We start from the raw sequence: 13692 nt of genomic DNA on the forward strand, positions 1-13692 counted from the left end.
TTTTGGGAGGGGAATTAAAAGAGGAAGGGGGGGAAAAAAAACCCAGCAAAAAAGCAGGCAGGGAAAGCTGATGCGCTGCCGTTCCCCGCGGCTCGCACGAAAGCAAATGGCAGCATCACCCGGCACTGGAGTAGTAACTTAATAAATAAATAAGCAAACCCCATTGCATGAACGGCAAGGCGGAAAGCAGCGGCGGAGGCCGGCGGAGGAGAGGAGGGGAGAGGAGAGGGAGGGGAGGGAGGGGAGAGGAGGGGAGGGGAGGGGGAAACCCTTCCCGGCCGCACGGCGAGCGGCTGCGCTATTTCTGCGAATAACATGGCAGGGCCGCCGATGCGCCGGGGAGGGGAGGGGAGGGGAGAGGAAGGGAAGGGAAGGGAGGGGGCTCTTCCTGGGCGCCCGCGGGCTGCCGTGGGCGCGGGCCCGGGCGGCCCGGCCGTGGTGCATCAGCAAAGCCCCTTGCATGGGGATGAGGACGCCGCGCTTCCTCCCGCCCCCCCGCCGCAGCGCCAGCTTCCTGCGCGCGCCCCCCGCGCCCCCCCCGCGGCCCTGTTGCATCAACTTCCTGTGCGGAGCCCCTCGCGGCGGGGCCCCGCGCGGCTCCTCCCGCCCGCCCCAGCTTCCTTGCGCGCGGCCCCGCGCCCGCCCGGCCGCGCGCCCGCCCGCCCGGCCGCGCGCCGCCCCCGCCGAGCCCCGCGCGCCGGCCGGGCGGGCGGGGGGAGGGGAGGCGGCGGGTGGGGGGGGGGGGCCGCGCGCCGGCCGAGCCCCCTCCCTCACTGCCTCCCTCCCTCATCCGCGCGGCCCCCCGTCCGGTAGCGCCGTGGCGGCGGCGGCGGGGCGGTGCGGCCGCCCGGTGCCCCCCGCTGCCGCGGCCGGCGGCGCCGCTCCGGCAGAGTTTGGTGCCCTACTTCACTCTACTTTAGTTTCACTCACTTTACATCCGGGCTTTTTCCCTAGGCAATGGGGGCCGCAGCACAGCCCGTTCCTTAGGCAAAGGGAAATAAATTCGCCGCACCGACACGTCAAGTAGTCCCCCTCAGGAGGAGCCGCCGAGCCCGCCCTCCCGCCTCACCCCCCCGCCCCGGCCCGCGCCCGGCCGGCGGCGCCCCGCCGCCGTCGCGGGGTGTGGGGGGGCGCGGGTCCGTCGGTCCGGCCTTCCCCCTTCCCCCGCGGGTCTCCGGCGGCGGGCCGGGCCGGGCCGGGCCGGGGCGGGCGGGGGCGCGCGCGGCGGCGTGTCGGGAGCGCGCCGCAGGCAGGCAGGCAGGCAGGGAGGCCGGCGGCGGAGGGATCCCGGCGAGCGGTGCTGCGGCCGGGCCGGGTGAATGGGATTGAAGAAGAGTTCAGCTTCTCGGCTTGTTTTTGTGTCACAGTTTCTCTCCTCCTGCGCCTCTCCGGCTTCGTGCCTCCCTCCCCGCCCGCCCCCTCCTCCCCGCCGCAGGAGGAGCCCCCCGCGGAGAGGGGGAAGGAAAAGGACCCCACAGAGGCGAGAGCGAGCGAAGAGGAGGAGGAGAAGGGAGCAACCTACCATCTTCCACTCCCCGCTTAGCTTAAAGAAAGTGAGAGGAGGAGAGAGAGAGAGGCGCCCAGAAGAGGGGGACAGGGAGGCCCGGAGGAGCGGCGGCGCCGGCACCCTCCCCCTATGAAGAAGAGTCCTCCCCCTCACAGAGAGGTCCTGCCAGGGGGACCCCGGCCGGCCCGCAGCAGCACCGCCGCCGCCAGCAGGGTGTAGTATCCCACCTTTCGGATTCGCCTCCTCCTCCTCCTCCCTGCCCCCGCCCCCGGGCGCCGTCCCCCCTCCCCCGCGCCCCCGCCGCCGCGGGGCTGGGGGCGCCGAGGATGGCGGCGGCTCGCCCCGCACTCTCCGGCCAACTTGGCGATGAGGAGCAGCAACTTCGCCGCGGCCCCCGGCCCCTCCCTCGGGGGGGGTGGGGGGGAAGAGCGGAGCGTCCCGGGGCGCCGCCGCGGCCCCCCGGCCTCCCCGGCGGGCGCCGGCAGAAGTTTGCGAGCGGGAGCGGGAGAGGTGGAGGAGGGTGACACTTGGGGTAAAAGGAGGAGGTGACACATTGGGGTTGGGGGGAGGAGCAGGGGAAGGAGATGACACATTGCACTGGGGATGGGGTGGGGGAGGGAGGCTTATCCCCTCCCCTCCGGTTTCCTTCAGGATGATTATTTCCAGGCCCTTTTCTCTCGGTCGGGTCCTTCGCCGCGATGCTGTCGGGGAAGTTTTATTATTATCTGGGAAATGATGCCGCTTTTCGTGATGGATAATTCGTAGTAAAGCCGCTGCTGCGTGTTGGTTGTTTTTTTTTTTTTTTTTTTTTTTCCCCCCCCCTCCTTCCTTTCATTCGTCTTTGTGGCCCGAGCAGCGCCGGGAAAATTCCGTTTCTTCTGCAACTTGTTATTCTGGAGCCGGGCCTGCCCCCCTCGCCCTGGGGCTGCCCTTCCCGCACAGGTACGGAGCTCGGGGCCGGGGCGCCGCCGGGGTTTCCCACTGCTGCTCCGGCACGGCTGCCGGCATTGGGGACGGCTACTTCTTTATTTTTATTTTTTTCCCTCCCTCCTGCTTCTGTGTAGGTGGAGTGGGGCTCTATGTGGGACTCTGCCATTTGGTGTAGTCCTCTTGTGCATGCTCCTTTCTTCACTTGCCTTTCTGCGGGTTGGTTTTTTTTTTCGTGGTGGTGTGTGTTTTGTTTTTTCTTTTCTTTATTATTCCGAGCTTCACTGTCGGTAGGGCTTTTCCCCCAACCACCTCTGCAGTTTGGTGGGTGCTGACGGGATTGTACACCGAGGTTTTTAGGTGAATTTGTATTGGATTAATGCATGGAGCTCTTCATTCAACTTCTTCTCAAGTGTCAAAAAATGAGGCTATGAACAGATGTGTTTCAATATGGAGAGATTTCCAAGTTCCTAATTCTTGGGGGTGGAGGAAAGAGTGCCATTGGAGAGTGGCTTTTGTTTTCGATTGGTGAACAAATGTCATCACATTTCAGTCACGTGCTGTAATATTCTTTGTTCAGCTATCAAAGTATGATATCTGCTACACCTGTTCCCACTTTTTAATTGTAAGTAACGGTGATTGCTTGCAAATCTTACAATTGTGGGTAGGAGCACTTCCCCTCTTTCTCCCCCTCCTACCCCCTGGATGTTTGTTTGGGCCCAAGCGCTGAGCTTGACAATGAACTTTTGTTCACTGTGGAGACTGCATGTAAAAAGGTCCCACTGGGGGTAATAACTTGCGTGTCACGAGAAAGTTGTGTACTGTGATGTACAGTAGGTCTGAGCGTGGAATAATCAGGTGGGGACATGCGCTCAGTAATGGCAGGGCTCTAGTAAGGGGTGGGCTCCTCTGGGCCAGTGAAGTTTTCTTAACTAGATATGCTGTTGCTTGTTATCAGGCTAAAGGACAGATACTCCTGTACGCCCATATCGATAGATAGATAGATCTTTTTTGCTTAGCTGTAGATTTTCAGGTATTGGAAATAAAAAGGATTTTGGCTGTCTGTTTACTTTTTTTTTTTTCCCTCCCCCTTCATTGTGCTCACTTCTAACAATGAAGACACCTGCTTAGTTTCGGTTTTGTAAGTCAGCTTCCTCTGGCTTTCCTGTGCTTGCCCGGAGCTAGCTGGTGAGGCTGGATATGCTACATAGCGGGGGAATGTTTAACTTTGATGAAAAGAGGCTTATTTTGGGGCTTAATTTGTGAAGAAAATAACATGCTTTTCAAAGCCTTGGGGAAAAAAAAAAAGCCAAACCCAGCCCTAGAAATCTAGAATTCATGACTTCTACCCAGTTAACGTGTAATGCTAAAACTTTTATATTAAGCTTGTTAGTGATTGTATATAATGTAACTTTATTGTTTATATTTAAAGTGACTTTAAATTACTAGTAAGAACAGGATCTTGAAAGAAAGAAACAAAAAAATGTGCATAACTACCCATATTAGTTGGAGAAGTTAATTACCGTGCTTCAGTAGAAAGATCACAGGCTTTGGGAATTTTATTTATATCTGGGCATGTTTCATGATAGCTCAGTGAAACCATTTCATTGGGGGCATTTTCTATTATTATTTTCTAGAAAGGAATTCTGTAGCTCAGTAAATGAAACTTTAAAACTGTATTAAAAAAAATAGGTGAAGTGCTTCTCACATGTTTTTAAACCTTTTGACCTTATCGTGGTAGAGAAATTAGATTATTTTATGATGGTTACATCAGCTAGAAGTTTGAGCTGATACAGAGGGAGTATGAAGCAACCTCTTCATCCATTGATTTTGTGTTGCATAGTAGCATGTATAGAGTATCACTTCAAGGTCTTAAGAGATCGGTTGTCCAGCAGAAGGTAAGTGCTTGCTCACTGAGTACTTGCCACCAGCTGGATGTCAACTATGTCATGCCCCCAGTTTTTAGCCATACTCACCTGAGCGACAGGAAACTTGGAGTGGATCCCATTATGGGTTTTAGTGATTTTTTTTTTTTTCAGTTAACTAATGTGGTGTATAATTCAAAATGTCAGGTTAAGGAATATTTTGTTATTAATAATTATTTTACCATTAGTCATCGTAAGATATCTACCTGAAAGCTTTTAATCCTTGCTCTTCCCTATGCGCATCCTGAACTGGATTTGTTGTGAGGCAGAAGGCGGCAGTTGAAAGTGGTTTTCTTCCTTTAGGGAGTGAAAATAAAAAAAACCTTTCCTTCAAAGAACCTAAAGCAAAAGTAGGAAACTGAAACTTATGCTGCTCAGAGGAGAATTCTGTTGTGTTTTCTAGCTTCAACAGTAAGATCTCTGCTTTCAGTTTAGGTTTTGTAAAGATCTCTCTTCACCCTAGGCCATTCAGCTTCATCTGTGTTTCAAGCATTGCACCTAAATAGTTCTTACTTCAACTTTACTTCTGTTTTTTAGAGATGAGGTTTTGTGTGTGTCTGTTAAACATCACTGTAGAAATTATAATGAAAAAAAAATCCTTGGACTGGATCTATACAAAGGAGATAATTTTCATGTGTGTTTGTGTTTTCTTTTTTTGGGTTTTTTTTGTTTGTTTGTTTTTTTAGGAAAATAAAATGTGTTTTAATGGTGCCTTAGAAAGTTGTGAAATTCTCTGTGTGTTTGGAAAGGTTTAATAGTGATCCCAGCTATCACTTGGGTTGTTCATGTGGTTTGTTTATAATGGTCATAATTGCATATGAACACACTGTAGCTGTTCAGTTCCTTTATTCTCAGAGCCCTGAAGAACTTTATTCAGTCAAATGCATTGATACTACTGGAATTTGTTTACAACAGATTTCTCTTTCATTTCAATACCAGTTCGTAAGAACCTTGATAGACTATCTTATTTCATGTTATGGGCATTTTGTGCGGGTACCAGAAACTCAAGATGAATATCATGTGAGGAACACATGTTGGTGACTTAACCTTTTTACTATTGTTTCGGGTTTGTTGGTTTTGCTTTTTTAAAATCTTCCAGAAAGAACTTCATAGTGTGATAGGGCTTTGCTTTTCGGAGGGCCATCGCACAGTGATGTGAGCTGTAAAGCAGACTAGCCTTCAGGAGAGGCTCCTTGTGTAGAAGGGGCAGCGCTAAAAACCTATTATTAAGCTTCTAATAGTATTTCTTTACTGTCCCCTTCACCCTTTATGCTCACAACTGTGCAGTCACATGCATAGCTGTATACTAGAAGTGTAAGTCTCCACAAAAGCCCTGGCTCCTGTATGTTCGTGAATTGCCCTTGTTCAGTTACTCTGTGCCAGAAAGCAGCTCACATCTTGTTTCTGATGATTTTAACTGCACAAAGGTTATTTAGGAACAAACCATATCCCGGAAAGGTGGGACAGTGTGCAGAAGGGTTTTGAGATGTCTGCCGAATGCAAGGGGCAAGATATTTACTTCTGCACCCTGTAAATAGAGGGTGAACTGAAGGATAGTTTTTATAGGTATCTTGCATTAATATTTCATGTTCAGTACAACACAAAGCCAGTGTCTGGCTTGTGCTGGTGGTAGAGATATGCATTATGCAGGCAAAAAAGAAGTTTATTTACATTTGAGGGGGGAGCAACTTTGTTTTTTCTTATTTTCCTTTTTTTTTCTTATTGCAAATACAGTCTCATTTAAAAAAAAAAAAAACAACCTGTGTTTCATAAATTTTAAATAATTTATGGCTCCTGCAGTTCCTCACTGAATTAAAAGTGGTAAAGTATGATTTTAGGTTTGTTTTACTCTGCTCTTGTTATAGCAAAACTTCACAAAAGCAAAGTCAAGTGTAGATATAGAATGGCTATAAAATGTACAAAAATCAAGAGTTTTTAAAAATCTACTTAGTGCTGAGGAAAGGTGCATTTGTGACAATCAGAATTTACAATTAGAATCACCTGTCCTTAAAATAATGTTTAAAGCTGTAGAAAGTCCTGAAAGGTCCCTTCCTTCGGTCTGAGAGGATTGCCATGCCTACTGCCTTAACAAAGCCCCAACTTTACTACAGAATCTTTTGTTTTAATACTTTGATCACCCCAGGCTTTTGAGGAGGAGGAATGTGCTACTTGGTGTAGGCTTCTCTGCGGCATTTATTTTCAGTTTTACTGTTTACATCATTTAAATATCTCTGTTGGAATTATCAAGTACCCTGTGCCTTAAAAGCTCTTTGCCTAGATGATTTGACCTATTATTCGTTCCCTCTTACCTGAGATTTCTTGTTCACTGTCACTGCAAACACTCACTCTTTGATTAGAGATTGTATGCTCAAAGCATGCCTTAAAAAACCCATACCGGACACCCCTCCAGCCCTAGCCTAATGTCTGTTGTTACTGGTGGGAATGCATTTATAGATAGTACGTAAGGAGTGAAGCTCTGCTTAATGTGAGCTCTGTTGTAGGCCACGTTCACACAGCTTCTCTGCTTTTTTAATGTCAGATTTCTTAAAATGTGTGTTTTCCAGATTCTGCTCTTCCACCTGACAGTACTGCACTTGTAGGACAAAAGGGAATATTACAAGTTCACTTACCACAGAATTGTGTTGCGTGCCTCTTAAGTGAGGGACTCCACCATTGCATGCGTAATTAGAAATATGTTTTCAAAATGTAGCCGGTGTGTTTCCTGAATGGGATTACGGACACATGAATGGTTAAAACAAACGAGGGCAGATTTGGGCCTGTGACTCTAAGACGGCCTGTGCTTGGACTCGGTCTCCAGGCCTGTGAGAGGAGAACTCTAGCAGAGCAGCCGAGCTTACAGTCGGTTCGGTGTCGTTTCTGCCTGTGAAATACAAGCTGTCAGTACGAAAGGGAGAAGGAACATTGATTCCTTCTCTTGTTCACCTCCAATGCTGCAGATCCAAGCATCGTTAACTATGTGGATCCCGAAGGCAGCATAGTTGCAAACAGCTAATTGAAGAGATCAAGTGGTATCCTATTGAAGCTTTAAATTGTTTTAACAAAACTTCTGAGTAATCGCAATAATTATTTTCTGATAAGCTGGCTGATAGTAACTATGGCAACAGCTGTCTTTGGCCTATGGACAGTATTGCTGTATTGACAAAACCTTTAGATGCTCCTGAGGCCTCTTGCCTCTATAGGGAAGTGCATCAGGATGTCTTTCAGGTGACTGAAGCATCACCGTTTGTCTTTCTGTTGCAATGGGACGCCGTCTTTCTCTTGGGTCGGAGTCTTGGTCCTTTTTCTTTTGCGTGTTTTTGCGGGTGCTGCCTGCTAGCCTGGAAACGCTGCGAAGACTGTCTTGTTCTACAAAGACTAGTGAAACATGTAAGTACTTAGATGGAATTATATACGCATATTATTGTTTTTTTAATAATAATAATAATCCAGAGCTCGGGGAAAAGGGAGGGAAAAGAAAGGAGGACTTACTCATTTTGATCCCTGGTTGTTTCCTTCCTCGATTAAAACCTTCTTAGAACAGACTGGTAGGGGGAGCTGCCCTTCCCTTTACTGAACTGAAGTACAGCATATTCTTCTCTGAGGCCTACGCTGAGATACAGCTATTTAATTTTCAGCTAAGCTCTGCTTCTTTTTGGAAGAGAGGCAAGCTCCTGATTCAGTATGTTGTAGAAATGGAGGAAGAGAGTAATTTGTTTCCAGATTACTGAATTCTGGACAGGGAGAATACGCCCCTCACCAAAGACACTTTTCCTATTGATATTCAGAAGAGCACTCTTTAATGTTAATAAATGTAGCAGTCTTGGGGGGAAAAAAAATTCTTACTGCACTTTAGTATAAAGATGTTAAAAAGCTATGGCCCATTCTGCATGTTTGAAAGTAGCTAAACTGCTGATTATTGTTTAGGAATTATTGGTTAGCTGATGTGTATTTTTACTGAAATCTTTGTCCTCTTACCTTTGACGTATGAGAACTGGATATCGATCCAGCTTACCTGATGATTACTAGCAGCCGTCTCCCTGTACGGTATGTGTACGCTGTTTGCTGGCCCGTGGAAGTGTGCAATATGGCCTACATCTGGTCTCATCTTCAGTAAGAACGTGGCTTGTGGAAACTACAGGCCCCAGTATGCAGTGCTGTGTTTTTATCTGAATAGCTTGCCTGGATTGCGATATACTAATGCATCCTGGGACCTGCAGTTTTCATGAGCAGAAGTTGGAGATTGGGGGTGGCAAGCGAAAGATGCTATAACATTCTAGAAACCGAGTCATTGATATCTTATGCAGTTCTTGGTTTGTCAGCTTAAACCTGTGCCGGTATTACTGTGCAGCAGCACGTGTTTTTATTTACAAGTCGAGGACAGTATATAGTTGGGTAGTATGTTGAGGGAAAAGCAGTTGATGAAAGAAGTCTTCCAACTGCCTATGTGTTTTTGTACAAAGAAATATTAATAATTGCACTAATACCTTACCTCATCTGTGATTGAAAGTATCCTGTTTGATATTCTGGACAGTTTTGATCTTTCAAGGCAACGTTATGGATGGAAACATCCGGCAGAAGGAAGCTTCCGTTACTGGCAATATGGCTGCCATGTTCTCCTTTCAAACTGCCGCCCAACCGTCACAGTGGGTTTCTGTCAAAGCGAAAGGGGATTTGAACAGCTTTTTACCTGCAAAGATCTCACTTCTCTGTTTCTTGAGGCCGAGCAATGACGTAGCCGCCTTATGCAGCAGAGCCGGTTTGTGTTCCTGCTGTGGGGGTTAGTGACGTCATTGCTGGTCGCCAAGGAGACGCAGGGTCTCAAACTCAGGTACTGGCAGGTGCGACCAGAAGCAGAGCACATCTGGTAGATTTTGTCCGGTGTGTTTGAGCCCAGACCGCTACGCTTGAACTCGCGTTGAAGAAGGTGAAGTGTTTCTGGAGCAGAGGTAGAGGAATAGTAACTTTCAGAATGCTTATTTTTTTATATCCATAAGAATAGTGTGTTTTCACCCAAGACGTTAACGAATAATGTTCGGTGGGATTTGGTAAAGTTAACGTGGATGTTAATTTGATCTCAGTTGTTAGGCCAGTAGCAAGTTTTGTATTCGCTGTAGTCTCGTGTGCCAGGTTTTGGATACTGCAGTTGTCTTAATTTTTAAGTGAGCAAACACTTAACTTTAACTGATCCCAGTCAATGTCTTTGTTCTTGTGTGAGATAATAATAAAAAAAGGCTTATATTTAAGTGCCAAACAATATGAAATAAACATTTTTTATGTTTTTGGAGAAATTAATTAGAGCTCCAGTCTTGCAAAAAGTCATGTGTATTTTACTTTAAGTCCTGCAGAATTCAGAGAGTATATCTGAATGCCTAAAACCGGAACCTGTATAAGTAGTAGTAGGATCAAGACCTCCAAACTTCTAATGTTGGAAAGTAGCTTCTTTGTATTCACCATAATTAGCTTATATCTAGGTCTGTGTGGCAAAATTCTTCTTTTAGTAAGTGTCCAGAAATTCCACTCAATATAAATTTAGAGTTCATATTTCTTCATAGTTGTGCAAAAAAAAAAAACCCAACAAAAAGTTGCTCTCTCCTTCACCTGTATGGATTATAAATATGACAGATATTTAGGTGGTAATAGCTTCTTCGAGGCAGGGAATGTATTTTGTCAGCACTGATGCATTGTACACACTGTGCATTGCTGACACTTCTGTTTAAAATTGATACAAAAAGGTAAATCTATACAGAGATTCATCTAAAACCTTACATATGCTGTAACCGTAATAGAGTTTGTAAACAGTTAGTAATATAGTTTTCTTTAAGTGTTCCCAGCCCCTTCACAGCCCATGTGGAGCAAATTGCTGACAGGACACATGGTTAGCTGAAATAGTTACTATTAGTATATTGACATGATTAGAAAGGCTGTCATTGTTGCTGTGCAGGGATGAAATTCCCTTTCATTGACTGATTGGGCCTACACAACAGGCAGGAGAAGAAACCAAGATAAATCTATATGTAGTGGAACGATGATGTATCTTGTCCTCCAAGGACGTTTTACCCTCTGTAGAGAGCCTGTGACAGTGCCCTTTGTAATGCTGCTGTATCAGGGTATTCTAGATAAGGAACATGGGTAATAGGGATGTACAAAAGGGTTTGATGCATAGCTGTAAAGAAAAACTCTTCTATAAGTACTTCTTATCTCATAAGAGCAAATGTATCTGGATCTGCGAGGAAATCCTGGCCCTGCTCAAGTTGACGGGAAGCTTCCTAGTTGAATCGAGAGTACCAGGATTTCATTCTTTTCCCCAAAAACGGTAGTTTTAAGTGGATTATGCAGGGCTGAAGCACTTGACAAAGTTTGAAGAGTCTGATGTCTGTTTGAGATGCTGCTGCTGGCCCTTGGGAGTTCTCGCACCAGGTACTCTGTCTCCTAGTGTCTTTGCTGTTCCTTTAAAAAGTGGATAATATTGAGCTCCTGTAACGCTTTGTAAGAACTTGGAATCTATTTATTCAGGGCTTTTGCTTAATTTGCTAACACGACAAAATTTCACATGAAAGCCAGAAATTAGTCCTTGATGTATCCAAGGAATACTTTTTGTCTCTGTCTCTTCCTTCTTGCCAGTGTGACAAAACTGCCCCAATTGAGATGTTCAGTCTGAAATTTGAATAACCTGACTTGTGATGGATTAAAAAACAAAACAAACAAACAAAGCCTCAATGAAAAACCAGCCCCCCGCAACTAACAAGCCTTTTTCATAACTTTATAAAAGGACTACAATGGCCTATATTACTAATAACTAAGCCTTTTGCTAATTTGCATCTAGCTGGAGCTCCAGATACCTTACTGTTTCACTCCTGCTTAGCTTGCAATAATTGTCTCTGATAAGCATCTTTATCATGTAAATCTATTGTTGTGTGTAGTATGAATTTTCTGTATTAAGGATGCTCTTCTCGGTGACCCCAAACGGAAAGGATGTGGCTGCCTGAGCTTCCCTTATTACCCTTTCAGAGAGTACATTCTGGTCAGGAATAAATTGGGAAGCACTAGCAAGGTTTGTGCTGTTTCTGAACACCAGGTGCCTGTCCTTGAGTCAACTGCAATTCTTCTCCCAAGGAGGAATCCCACCATACCCCTTATTTTGCATTCTCACTGAATCCTGCTGAAATCAGTGGATTTGCCACCATGAAACTTGTTTCAGAACCAGAGACTTAGTTTCTATTTCCCACCTGTATTTTGGCATATTTCACCAGCTCTACTTTTCCTTTGAATTTCATGCTCTAAAGTAAACATAGAAATCTCCTCCCTTCACATAATTCTCATCCCTGTATGGCAATTTCTTCTTGGCTTAAAACTTGCAGTGTCTTCTCCCACCTTACTTCTTGCAGGAATTATATTTGGATGCCTGGCTGTTGATGCAGAACTCTAATAGATTTTGTGGTGTTTAATTTAATCAAACGGTTTTTCCTGTGATGATGAGCTGCAGTTTTTGCAGCCAGTCAAAACCTGATGTTGTTGGCCTGCTAAATGCATGCTCCGGGTTGGTTCCTCACTGTAGTAACAGTATCTTCTCAGCTGCAGAGTTGATTAGTTCAGCATAGGTCTATGACTGTGTGACTACCAGTACCTCAAGTTGTTGTTTTGCACTGACATTGTCATTGCTACAAAATTGCATGAGTGGAAATACTGATCTTAGGTTTGCTCCTTCCTGATGTAAGATAAACATGTAGGATTCCTCAAAAGTTGGGACCGTCTTTCTGGTTTCCCTTTTCTAACTTAATCTACCCTTCTCTGCCCCTGATTGTTTTTGTCAAAAAAATGCTGATTTTTCCTTATGCCAAATGTGTTGTTAATATAATGGATGATTTCATCATCACATACATAAGCAGTCTTACTCTAAGGCTTTTGAAAAGTTAAACTGAGGAAGGGGCCAAGTATCTGTTAAATCCCTGTTTGTTGTGTGTAGAAAGTACTATATATGAGACATGCCTGTATTTTTCTCACGTGTATATCGGAAACTCCTACAAGCTTCTTCAGGAACTCTTGCATAATACAGGAAAGGTGGTAAATACTATCTGCATATTTTTTCTATAATTTTTGCCATTTTCCCACATATGCAGGATACATTTTGAGCCTTCAGCTATGCAGCCTCCATTGTGTTACGATTAGATTTTGTTTTCCCTACATTGCTTTCCATGCTGTGGTCTTTGGTAGTCCAGTAGGCAGTAAGACTCGTATGGGCTTCTTGGGGATCAGAAGTTGTATTAGAAGGGACTTAAAATCACACAATAAACTTTCATGTATGTTTCTGGTCCTCATGGCTTTTTTTTCCCCTCTACTGTGTAATAACCAGAGTCTAAATTGAGAGGAGCTGGGATTTTTCTCAAAGGGATTTTAAAAGGAAAAAAAGAAAAGCCATCCTTGAAACAGCAAGGAGAGGAATATGTAAGGACGATGTAATTGAAAGGAGGGCATGAGAATTTCTCTGTGTGTGTGGAGAGAGATGTGTTTAAACATCTTTTCTAGCACAGCAATAGGACCATTAAAAATCTGAGCATTCATTTTCAGATAACAGAATTTGTTTAGGAGTAACTTTGCGAAGAACTTACCATAATGATGGGCACTACACTGATACCACAGTAGTGCTGTGATTGTAAACATCATTGTGAGTGTTGGTCTTGATACTACTGTGGCTTATGCAGTACTAGTTTAGTGCCCTGCACCATTTTGTCTCATCGTAGTGTCTGCTGTTATGGTAAGCCTTCTTGCCATGTGGTGGCTGTCTCCATCTCCTAGGACAGTGTTGGAGCAGGGCTGTTGTGTACGTGGAATCAGTAGGTCCTAGGAGGGCAGGTGAAGGATGTGGTGATGTTGGTGTGTGAGGGGACGTGAAAGAGGAGTGTCCCTCAGCAGCACATTACTGCCTTCTCCTCTGGGTGAAGCCCCTGAGGGATAGGTCCTGGCTCCTTGAGAATAAAAGTAACTTGAGGGAGAGGGAAAATGGACTGCCACCAGCAGCCTCCTTCAAACTGCTGATCCTTTTGTTTAGAAAGTGTAATAATACCTGCTCCATGATACCCTTTCACTCTCTATCAGCATTGTGAAAGTTGAAAATGGTATTGCCTTTTGGTTGGCTATGGTAGCCACAAAAACCAGATAAATCTACAGTTTATCTTCCTATTTTAAGTAAACAATCAGTTAAAAATCCATGGCAATCAGTGCAAGTAAAAATGTTTTGGACACTTTGTTTTTCTTGTAGCAGAAGTCTACTTTCATTGTACAGCAGTCTTGCACTCAGCTTTTCTCCATTAAATTCTAATTGTATACTTATGTGAT

At 45.5% G+C, this 13692-nt stretch overlaps 1 protein-coding gene across 10 annotated transcripts in view; it reads left to right on the plus strand.

The window, feature by feature from the left end:
- Positions 1–1285: 1285 nt before the first annotated feature.
- Positions 1286–13692, plus strand: part of PHF21A (PHD finger protein 21A) — a 139456-nt gene continuing 127049 nt past the window's right edge. For 5 of the 10 annotated variants that reach the window (XM_072863754.1, XM_072863751.1, XM_072863756.1 and 2 more), the window contains exon 1: positions 2153–2449. The gene's annotated coding sequence lies outside the window, so the exon portion shown is untranslated. Of the gene's footprint in view, positions 1721–2149; positions 2450–13692 lie in introns of those variants that run through there. The other 5 variants (XM_072863752.1, XM_072863759.1, XM_072863761.1 and 2 more) reach the window with 4 other exon arrangements.

Source organism: Ciconia boyciana, chromosome 6 (genome assembly GCF_034638445.1).
Source record: "Ciconia boyciana chromosome 6, ASM3463844v1, whole genome shotgun sequence".
NCBI classification, from domain to species: domain Eukaryota; kingdom Metazoa; phylum Chordata; class Aves; order Ciconiiformes; family Ciconiidae; genus Ciconia; species Ciconia boyciana.